Here is a 12,308-nt window from a genome sequence, read left to right as displayed (position 1 = left end):
GTTATCACAGTTTATCGCAAATCCATCTGCCACTAAATCTAGATATAGGCTGTAGAGGTGAGATATTATAAGCTCATGAAGAGGCCATGAACTAAAAACAATCTGTGGAGTGTGTCTTTGTGTGTGTTAATGCTGCATATACATATTGTATCACTACCTGATAATAACAAACAAAAATGTTTACACAGTTTGAAACAGCTATAAGTTAAACTATTCATATACCTAAATCAAAGTTTTCTTGGAAGATATTGAAAAAGCATTTGTCATATTATTGTTTTATTTTTCTTCCTGCTGTATCATCACATAACACGCTCTACACAGGCACTTTTATGGAATTTATGAGCTGTAACAAATGGCTTAATATAAGATTAATCAACAATTTACTCATGATTTATAGATCAGCTATTAGCCATTTTAAGTATAACTTTTAGGATTTGAAATATCAATGGAATTTGGCACAGATTCTCTCCTCAACCTTTCCCACAATATAGTGATCACATGGACCAAACAGTCAAAGGGAGTCTTCAAAACCTGCCTGGCCACCAAAAAGTTGGTCTAGTTCCTAATAAAGTGATTAGTTACAGCTTATAAACCATTTATAAAGGTGACTTATAAAAGAGAGGTATACATTAAAGACTACCCTGTTTTACTCTGTTCAGTTTAGTTGTTGAAATATAGACTTAGACTGTATAAATATACCATATATATAACCCACTGTGAGGTTTGTGTGTTGATTATACACAACATGTATATATACTACATGAACTTTATATAATGTTTATACACTGCAGTCTTGGTTAGGACTTAAGTTTGCATTATGGCTGCCTGGCATATCATCCGTACGTATGGAGTGTGTATGAAACATTCGGTATGCACATGAACGGTAGGGGAAGTCCAAGTCCACAGTTATGTCTGAAATATCTGAAATGTTACGTTCAATATGCAGCTGGTTGTCAACTTGAACGTGTGCTGACACAGCGAGTTCATCTCCGACCTAAGATCATTTTGAGAGTATACAGTGGATAGACAGATAGATCGATGAAGGCTGAACTATATCTAACTAACGTGTGTATTATTGCAATACAGCCCACAATGCTCAGCCTATGAATTAAAGCAGTTTTGAGGCTAATGATAGGTGACATTAACATGACTGAACACTGAAAAAGAAGAAATGTGTGCTTTGAGGCAGGCAGTTACGATCCTGAGTGAGGTAAACAAGGCTTTAAAATACACAAATGGGTCTCTGAGGCCGGAAACATTTGTTCCAGCTTTCCTCGCCAAAGTAACCATCCAGCACTCTGTAATAACGCCAAAGAGACGCACACACACACACACACACACACACACACTCAAACACACACACACACACACACACAAACACACACACACACGTACGTACGTACGTACGTACGTAGAGGTTATATTTAGAAAGCACTGCTCAGCAGGACAACAGGAGGCAAAATTAGCCAGCACAAGGAGGACAGGAGTGTGTCATGCATGATGCTGAGAAAATGACATAAGTATTCACACTTAATTTATGGTCACAAGGGTTCTTAAAACAACAACAACAACAAAAACAACAACAACACCATCAGAACATGAAACCTCTCTTTACCGCAGTACAAATCAGTGATGGTGATGCCATCAGCCTTTCACCATCTGTTCTCCACTCTCACATCACAGCACAGCACTCATAGAATAGTTTGAGACAGAAGGTTTTTTAAAAACTTGTGTGCGTAAGCAGTGCGGGGTAACAAGAGGTGTATGTGTGTTTGTGTGTGTGCATGCTAGCTTCAAACCCCTAATTGAATAAGTGCAAGGAATGTGTGATATGTACCACTAGGGTGGATCTAGAGTCTATTGTGAAGTGACAATGAATGTTCAATAATGTGTTTTGTGTTGAGGAGGAGGAGGGCTGCAGCATACAGTGGGGGTCTGTGACACTGCCATTGTATGTGGATGTTTTGTTTTTGTTTGTTAAAGGCTGTGTGGAGAAATCACCCGCGTGCTACGACAGATATGGTACACAGCGCTGTAGAGGGAGCTTAACTATAATGAACGCAAACATGGACACATGAACCAGGCTGCTTGCATTTCTAGGCAGACCACCTCAGAACTGCTAGAGCATGTCCATACATAGTACATTTCTCTCTGAATGGATTGAAGATGCCACAAACTGTCTAGATCATTAAATTCCAGATGATGTAATTAAATACTCAGGAAACCTGCACCGTTATTGTCATAATAATCTGTATGCATACGATTATCATATCAAATCAGCTGGAAAGACATTTTATAACACCATCTGGAAGCTATTACTTCCTGGATTGCTAGTTTTTAATCAGCTGCCGCAGAACTGTAAACTAGAGCATCCTTTATGAAGACTATATATTATCTGCTTCTAACTGATGCGTATATTTGTCCATTCTCCTTCTACAATGGTTTGTCATGTACAAAGACACTATTACTATTTATGTGAATGTTAAGTTGCTCATGCTGCTTGTTTTTGGCTTCTGTGTAGCCAGAAAGTTATTTTTAGTTTGCCATTCTACGCACATCATCTGAAGTCATATTGTATTTTAATATTGCTCCCAGTGAATGTGTGATTATTAAACCATATTTTCCACTAGGTGTGTTGTGAGTGTCTCTGTTGTCTAAGTGTCATGAGTGTGACTTTGCTCAGCTTTGTGTGTGTTGGTGTGTGTAACTGTAAGCTGTAAGGAGTGTGGTGGGAGACCATTAGCCCTGCCAAGTGATCAAGAGGAGGACTGCTGATTGATGTGGGTATGGGTGAGACTACACACTGTAACAACCCCCCCACACACACAGCTTTTTCAAGACTGTTTCTGTCAGGAATGTGCTGTACTGTATGTAATATAAGTCAGCACAATTTCTCTCCTTCCTCTCATACAACAAGGGAAGCCAGGGCATAGTTGGTCCCAGGGGTCCTAGACTTCTCTCTCTCTCTCTCTCTGTGTGTGTGTGTGTGTGTGTGTGTGTGTGTGTGTGTGTGAGAGAGAGAGAAGGGACAATGAGGGGAATTAAGATTTGTGAGGCACTGTGTGTTTAAGTTCTTATGGCACTTATTCATGGCTAGTGTGTGTGTGTGAGGAAGGGAGGCAGTCGTGTGTGCGTGTGTTGGTGGGGACTTTGTGTGTGTAATTAAAGAGTTCAGGGACAAGGATGGCTCAGTTCTCACACTCCAAATATATATATAGCAGCTCTCCCATGAGTACAAGCCCCAAAGATTCCTGTCATACCAGCCACACACACACACACACACACACACACACACACACACACACACACACACACTTAAAAAATAAACAGCACGAATACTGATGAGGTCCAGACAGAGCAACAGTAGAGGAAATAAGATGTGTGTGTGTTCTGCACTTGTAGGAGACTGTATTCCTGGTACAGATGGTGCTTCTCAGCCTGTAATATGTAGGATTGTGTGCGTGGGTGTGTGTGTGTGTGTGTGTGTGTGTGTGTGTGTGTGTGTGTGTGTGTGTGCGTGGCATACCGTGAGTCAGCCTTTTGGGTACACTGAGAGACCGTGAGACATGATAATAGTCACCTCCACGCACATACTCACACAGTGTCACACCACGAGGAGACAGTGAACCACACAGTCAGACAGACTGGCTTAGCACACCCACATATAGCAGCCATGTCGCCGGCTGAATGGTCTGCTACAGCCCTGATAATTAGGGCCCTTATTCAAGGAGAAGAGGGCCAATAGGGAACCCAGCTTTCCCTCTAGTTCCTCAAACAACTGCCTAATCCTGACTGTAGCTCTATGATAAGCTTAGTACCCCAGTCCTGTTTAAAATGCTAGCTATCCCAAAGTTATACAGTGAAAGTAAACCCAGCTTAGAGGGGCTTAAAAAGCTTGGATGGTTCTTATGAGTACATCATGTTTTCAGGAGATTTTCTAATTGATCAATTTTCCTCTTCAAAGGTGAAAGCATGATAAGCTAATTTGACTAAAACAGTAACAGTTATTTGTGAATTACATGCTCATCTAAACTAACATGGATGATTGTGGCATCTATTACTCTGTTAAGTAAATGGGGAAATCTAACACTAACCCATGCACAAAAACAGTCAGAGTAATTGGTGAACACTGGTTGCAAACAGAGAGTGCAAACAAATCATTGACCTTTTTTTACTCTAATGTGGCTTTGAAAAGCGAGCGGTTGAAAGGTTGATGTCTGACCCGGAGGCCTTGAAAGTACACAACTCCTTGAGGACTTACACAACACACAACTCTACACACAACTCTACACACACACACACACACACACACACACACACACACACACACACACACACACACACACACACACACACACACACACACACACACACACACACACACACACACACACACACACACACACACACACACACACACACACACACACACAATTCAAGTTGATTAGTGAGATAAGGATGTCAGAAAAACCCGTGCTCCTCTCACACCCATACTTTTAAAAACCTCTACCTTCATGAATCAGTGTGTACATAATGCACTCCCTCTGTTTAACTCCTACTCCGGTCTTACTCACTCTCTTTTGACACATCTCGTCCTACACCTCTACCTGTGTAACCTACTTACTGAACAATGGTGCTTGTTTCTACATATTATACCGCATTTACCTGTATGTACATTTGCGTTACGTATGAACACAAATACAATATAGTATATATGTGTAGGCAGAGTGCAGCATATTTGTGGATGAAAGAAATTTGTGAGACTCAAATCAGAGGAGATGAAGCTATATGAACTGCCAGCTAAAAGGGAGCCTTACCTGATGATCATGGGCAATGTAGTCCTTCTCTTTCAGCAGGCAACCATGACACCTCCCACCTCCTGAAACCACAATATGGAGGAACATCGGTCAGTCTCATAAGTCAGAGGTTGAATATACAACAGCGGGAGTCAGGAGCTTGACGCAACATTTAAAAGGAATCTGTTGCATTATTTGATCAACATTCACACACAAAGAACAATCTGTCACTAGAGACTGAAGTCAACATCAGGTCAGTGTACCCTTTTCTATTCATCTAAATTCAGATTGATAACAACGATCAGGCATTTTATTGAACCACTTGACCGAAATTGGACTACAGTCATGTTTGTTGGGAATCTTAAACAATATTATTTGCACCCTTTTTCATCTGTGGCCCTGTTCATACCTGGCATTGAAGTGAGTCCTGGTGATACATGATTTGAGAACCAACTGAATTGCTACAAACTTCTGGCTATACAGATGGCATCAGTTGAGTAAGCTGTCCTTCAGGACACATTCACATGCACACTGCTGAGAGAAAGTGTCCGGAACACCTCCAAATGTGGTCTTAGCAATGGAATCTGAATGATTCCTCAATGTGTCCTATGTGGTGCCCAGTTGTGATCCGATCATTCACATCATGTTAAAGCCAGGGGCGAACAGGACCGGAGACATTCCAGTGTGAGTTTAAGCCGCAGTCAGCAAGTCATTAGCACTTTAGTCAAGGGTTTAAAAAGACAAGACACAAAACATTCAGAGCTCAGAGCTTTCACTCGTTTCATCATGCATATGTGACGTCTGCTGACTGTTCTGTGGTCATGCTGTTGTCGATATGTCATTCGGTGTGGCTTATGAAACCACAAAGTGTGTGTCAGCCAAAATGCACAGCAGGGCCTGGACCAGCGCTTGTGGCCATCTGTGTGTGTGTGTTCCTCATGTGCCGCCTGTTCAGTGATTCACAGTGTCAGTGCTTGGCCACGTGACGTAGAACAGGTGGCACACGCACACACACACACACACACACACACACACACACACACACACACACACACACACACACACACACACACACACACACCTTAAGAACATATAGCACCTGTGGTGTGCTAAAACATTAAAGCAAGCATGGTTACACACAAAGCATCACATACACATAGCAGAAACAGCGAACAAGCCGAACAAATCATCACACACACTTTCTCTCACACACAAACAGAATATAACCTTTTAACAAATGCTTGTGTTTGACACTTGCTGCACCATAAATATTAGCACCTTTCTTGTCTTCCTCCACATACTTCACATATAACCTATCAACCTGTCTTCACCTCCGTCCTCCTTTGTTCCGTAAACTCCATGTGACCTTTGACACACATTGTGTCCACTTTGCTTTCAGTAACAAATCACAAACTGTATAGTTGGTCAAGTTCCTTTAAAAAAAAGTTAGTGTGGAATAGCAAAGTGAACAATCTGCCAGACATCTGCGAATGATTTTTCTCTCGATCTGATATTCTGCCGACAGGGTTGCAACATGGAGCGCATCTACACAGGGCAGCTTCAGATCATGTACACACACACAACCGATGCAGGATACAGAGCACTAAGGCAGGTTGCATGTGTATGTGTGAATGGTGTGTCAATATGAGGCAGATCTAGCTGGCTCAGCCTTCACCGATCTTGCAGCCTGGTGGTTAAGGCCTCCAACCTTTGAGCTCAAGGTCAAAGGTCACACCCCCTGAAGGGCCACAGCTGGTCACACTGTAAAGGAGTAAACCTGCTGTGTGTGTGTGTGTGTGTGTGTGTGTGTGTGTGGTATGTAGGTGGGTTAGAGAGAATGTCGGTGCATTTTGAGTAGGGCCACCTTCAAAGAAGGTACTGGAGGAAACTCAAAAACAATATTTCATGACACATTAACTAAATGTCACAAGATTTAACATAATCGTTTGACCTTGATCAATATCAGGACTGTGAGGAGAGAAAAGAGGGGGAGGGTTTAGATAAAGACAGTGAATGAGAGACCTTGAGAGGGGGAGGACTGCAGGGAGCACGACAAGGCATATAAGAGAATGACAAAATTAGAGGAATAGGTACATAAAGACAGAAATTATATTTGTAAAGAGCTAGGAAATGACAGATGAAGACAGAGACCTTGTGAGAGAGAACCTCAGGGAAATAATGAAAGGGTGAGCGGGAGAAAAAAGGGTACTGAAAGTGTTTATCTTCTGTATGTAAAGGTTAACCAGTGGGAGCATCTCTCTTTGACATTAACCAGCATACAGAGAGAGGGGGGCAGAGGGGTGGAGCAACAGAGACTCTGCTCAGAGGTAAAGAGCAGAGGAGATGAAGAGGTAGAGAGGGAAGGGTAGTGGAGGATGGATAAGAGGCCTTGGGCCACACAAAAGATGAAAAAAGAGAAAAAAGATATCTCAAGAGGGCTAAGGAGGGAGTGAAATCAAAGCAGGGTTGGTTTGACAGAGACAGATGGGGGGGAAAGGAGGAAAAAAAGAGAAATTAGTACTTGTGTTGTACAGAGTCATCTAAACTGCTACTAAGACTAAAAACACCATGTTAAAAGCAAAGGGCTCATTTGGAAAAGGGCACAGTGAAAATACAATCAGGAATTCGAATCTGAGCACTCGGTGAAAATGATGGTTCACCAGTCGCCAACATACCACAGAGTGGTTTTACAATACAAAGCAGAAAAAGATTTGACATCACCATGTAAAATAATGTTCACCACCATGACAGTCACAAAGTTTACAGCAGAAATATCCAGTTTACGTCACAAAGTTATCAATGCACCAATGTAAAAACAGTATTACACTCTCTGGGGCCAAGAGTGTGTGTGACAGACAGAGCTGGAGAGTGGTCTGGCAAGCCCTGCCAAGTCCACATACCTGTACATACACTGTACACAAACTTATGGACATATTATAAACCCATATCCACATGCTATACATGTGCAACTAAGAACACACACTTCTGTTGAGTTGCCGCAAAGGCAAATGAACAAATAAGTTCCTTTTTAACTGCATGCTGTCCATACTTAACCTAGTGCTTAGTAAAATCAGATTAACACATTCACTTTATGGCAAAACACACGTGTATGAGCCTGCATGGCGTGAGTACAATAGCCGCGCTTGGGCTGCTCCAGTCCTTAGTCACTAGTGATTCACTAGGTCTCTTCATGTCAGGGCAACAGGTTTCATACCTGTGCACATACACATGCACGCACGCCCACACACAATAGTGGCCTTCTGCACGAGTGGTGGTAAATGACAGGTTTTCTTCTTTATTGTCTTACAGTAGATTCACTGTCTGCCTGTGTGTCTCTTTGTGCCAGGGCCATTTGTCTGCTGTGCTGACTGATGTATTGTATTTTCAAAGGCAGTCACTCAGGACAGTTTAAATCCTTAAGTGAACTTTCAATAACGTCACTTGACATGTGGGGTGGCGGCGGCGTTAATTGCTGATCAGCAGGGCACAGATCAAGGCACAAGTCATGAACAAGGACTCTTGTTTTGGAATAACTTTCAATCTCCTTGGAATGCTGTCACACTGCCTCCTGAACTTGTGTCAAATCAGGATGCGGTTAGATGAGGACATTTGTACGAGGGCACTGTTTGACTCACAGAGTGGGGTGGTTACTTGCCTTATTGGCTCACTTTAGCCCAGTTTAGATCCCGGGAATTGCAGTGGATAATTTTGTTTCATTCGGCTGGTTTGTTAAAACTGTTCCGGCAACGGTTTATATATCTCCTCTTATCTAAACTGAAACCGTTATTAACACTTATCTGTCTTTGCAAATACTAACAGATCTGTTGGTATATCAAAACATATATATCTCAAACATCACCCCACTCAAGCCCAACGTAATGGATTCAAACTGGTAGGAGGACACATTATTTCTTTGTGAAAGCATGAGAGACGCAGTGAGTCTGCTCTCTGCCTGTAAACATACAGTACATGTGCATGTGAGGCCAGAGCTGGCAGAGCAACAAAGAGTGAGGAGGAGTGTCAGGTTGACTGCGGTCGGGACTGTTTGGCTCTGTGAACTTATGCCACATGGCTTTCGCGAAAGGTCATGGTAAAAACCACGCCTGGCTCACAAACCATCACACCCACCTCCAACTCCCACACGAGACAGACACACTTTAAGGACACAGGAAAATGACAAGCAGATAAAAAGGAGTGTGACAGACAGGCTAACCATCTACAGCCACAACACACACACACACACACACACACACACCCCCTGAGAATGTCTGAAAACCAGCAGTAGTGAGCACATAACCAGACAAATGGGAGGATAGAGAGAGAAGAAGGGAGAACAAGAATGTACAGTTGATAATAAATCGTGTCTAGACAGCAGCTAATGAAAACACACTGTGGCTGCTTCCAAAATCAAGACCTGAGAACATGATTGTGTGTGCGTGTGTGTGTGATGGTTGTTTAAGCAAACACCCGTGCTTGATGAATTAAACCCTTTTAACACTTGCCATGCGCTGTTTTCACCTCCATTTCCTTTCTCTCTTTCTCACTCACACACAAACCAAATCACAGCAGCCGAGCAGCTGATGACAGCGTTCAGAGTTGCAGCAGTTTGAACCAGGGGCTTCACATGGCTTTGTCGTCGAACTCTGAATCCCCGACTTGTCAACTTCCCAAAAACACACACCTGGGTGCTTAAAGTCTGTGCAGAACAGAAACATGTTGTTACGACAATCTTTACCTCATGGATGTAACACATACTCTATTACACTATTAAAACTGTAACTTGATTGCCAACAAAGGAACTCCTAAAATGCACATTATCTCGAGCTACCAGCACAATGCCGTCATCATGACATTTTGTAAATGCAAAATAGTCACTTTCAATTAGCAAACAGACCTGAAGAGACACGAGTTGTGCTGATCACTCAAGCTTATAACATGAAAGTTACACCATTGTCAGCAAAACAACCCAGGACTCTGAGAACTTTAGACTGCTTATTCTGATACACTCCAGGTAGGCAAAAACAACGTCAGACTGAGGAGGGGCGTGCTGTTAGCATGCCTAAACTCGCTTCACACATGCAAGCACACACACACACACACACACACACACACACACACACACACACACACACACACACACACACACACACACACACACACACACACACACACACACACACACACACACACACACACACACACACACACGTTTGCTGTCTGAGAAATGTAGCCTGCAGGCATCCCAACAAAATAAACACTTCAAATAAAAGGAGAAAAAAGGAAAGTGATCTCTTTGTTAAAAGGTGACAAGTGGTAGGACCCTGATAATGAGTCATAACAACAGTGAGTTCCTCACCTCTGAAAGAACTCGGTGTGTGTTGTTTTCTTGTGAGTGTGATAAATGCTGTAGGCTTTAGCCTCGAAAGCCTCTCTCACACGAATACTACAATCCTGAACGTTTATAGACATTACATGGAGGAGCTGTATGTGCTAGGGAAACTCAGTTAAACCACACACACTGAAGAGACTTTTCACTGCCAGCTCCAGAGTACAAATTCCGTGTAATGTCCGATTGGGCCGATGTGTGAATAGAGCAAGTCATTGTCTGGAGATTTCACAGCGAGCGAGTGGGCATGGTGATGACGTTTCTATTCTGCCTCCTGCACACTCTACCCAGGCTCCACCCATCCAGTACACCAGTAGGTGAGAACACGTCACACATGGACAATAACCGGTTGTGTCCAACATGTGTCAAAGGGCAACTCCTGACATTGTCTGGAGTTTAAGAGTGAAAACAGTGTTACACTTTCTGAGGCCAAGTGTGTGTGTGTAACAGAGTGGTCAGACAAGCCCTGCCAAGCCCACATACCTGTGCAGATGTTCTAAACTGTACTATCCAATTGCACAATGCCATTTAAGTTAACCGTCACATACCAAAAAGAGTGACTCAGGCCTTTATAATTACACTGCTGTGTGTTTGCTACGACAATGATTTCATACCTATTAGATATAAAAGGCTGAAAATGATAATGTCTTATTTGCAACCCGCCACATAGGTTGAGTTTAACAATGAGGACGTGTGTCAAAATGAAAGTGAGCTGAGGTGCTGCAAATTAAAGAGCAGTCGAGTGTGTTCATATAGGTCAGTGTGTTTGTGTGTTTGTGTGTGTGTGTGTGTTTGTGCGTGTGTGTGTGTGTGTGTGTGCGTGTGTAAGTGGATGTGTGCAACTGCATCTTCTGCATCTGCTCACAAAGACTTCTTTATCCGACTGTGACACACGTGATCGCCACATGGTGGCTAATACCATTTTCACAGGACCACACACACGCACACGCACACATACACGGGCATATGTACCAACACACTATGACAATCAGTCACAGGCAAGTAAGCACTCAACCCTATGATACCAAACCTCCTCCCCCCGGTCGTCCCTTGAGTGTGTATGGTAAGTCTCTTCCTATAGGCTGTGGTTGTGTGTGTCTCTCTGTATCAGAGTTTTGGTATTTAATAGGGAGGGAGGCCACCTGGCTCCACTCCAGCCGGACCCCACACTTCCTGAGCTAGGTGGGCACTACTGCGCACGCACGCACACGCACACACACACGCACACACACACACACACACACACACACACACACACACACACACACACACACACACACACACACATACAACAGACCTCAACACATGAATATACTGCACAGATACTACAGACAATAGGGTGTGTGTGTGTGTGTGTGTGTGTGTGTGTGTGTGTGTGTGTGTGTGTGTGTGTGTGTGTGTGATATCTATCAAAGTGGAACTGCCAGTACAAAGAAACTAAGTCAAGCAAGGAAACGGAAAGCAGAAAATGTGAGAAGCTCTGTAGAAATCTATTTCACGGTGTGGATGAGCATGACACACATGACACATCCTCTATCTCACCATGTGCACATAAATATAATTTTGTTCAGCTTTCAAACAATTTTACGTATCATTCTTAGCCACATTGGAAAAAAATGTGCCCCAATGATTTTTGACCATGCAGCCTTTCTACCTCATGTTATTCTATTGGACACCTTAGTGGAAACAAAGCAATTTGCACTCTTTACCATTGTCTGATTGTAATATTGATGATATAGGATTTAAATCTCATGCCACTGTTCAACGTAACATTGATCAGCTAAATGCCTGATCAATATGAAAAATTCCAGTGTTTAAAGGAGGTTGGAGTGTAAGAATATTTTGATGGCCAATGACCAGCTCTCTAGAGTCTAACAAAATTTTGCATAGTAGACATCGACATGAGAGCTGCTGATGTTAGCAGGGAGTGGTGTTGTGTGTGTGTTCATGGGTGTGTGCAACAATCAAAATGTTCCTCCACTGGTGATATGTTTTATACCAGCATGAAAAATGGACAACCAATTTTGGGTGCTGTCATGTAAAAAATAAATAATAAAAGAGAGAAATAATCAAAGCTGGCTATACCTATTGTAATGGTGAGTTTACTGTAGTGTGTGTGTGTCTCT

General features: G+C 42.7%; 1 protein-coding gene across 2 annotated transcripts in view; it reads right to left on the bottom strand.

Moving 5' to 3' along the window:
* Positions 1-12,308, bottom strand: part of kdm6ba (lysine (K)-specific demethylase 6B, a) — a 95,164-nt gene that overhangs the window by 22,725 nt on the left and 60,131 nt on the right. For both annotated transcript variants that reach the window (XM_035626549.2, XM_047330458.1), the window contains exon 5: positions 4,818-4,879. The gene's annotated coding sequence lies outside the window, so the exon portion shown is untranslated. The remainder of the gene's footprint in view (positions 1-4,817; positions 4,880-12,308) is intronic.

Source organism: Scophthalmus maximus, chromosome 2 (assembly GCF_022379125.1).
Source record: "Scophthalmus maximus strain ysfricsl-2021 chromosome 2, ASM2237912v1, whole genome shotgun sequence".
NCBI classification, from domain to species: domain Eukaryota; kingdom Metazoa; phylum Chordata; class Actinopteri; order Pleuronectiformes; family Scophthalmidae; genus Scophthalmus; species Scophthalmus maximus.
The sequence above is the reverse complement of the archived record's forward strand: the minus strand, read 5'-3'. Positions and strand labels throughout refer to the sequence as shown.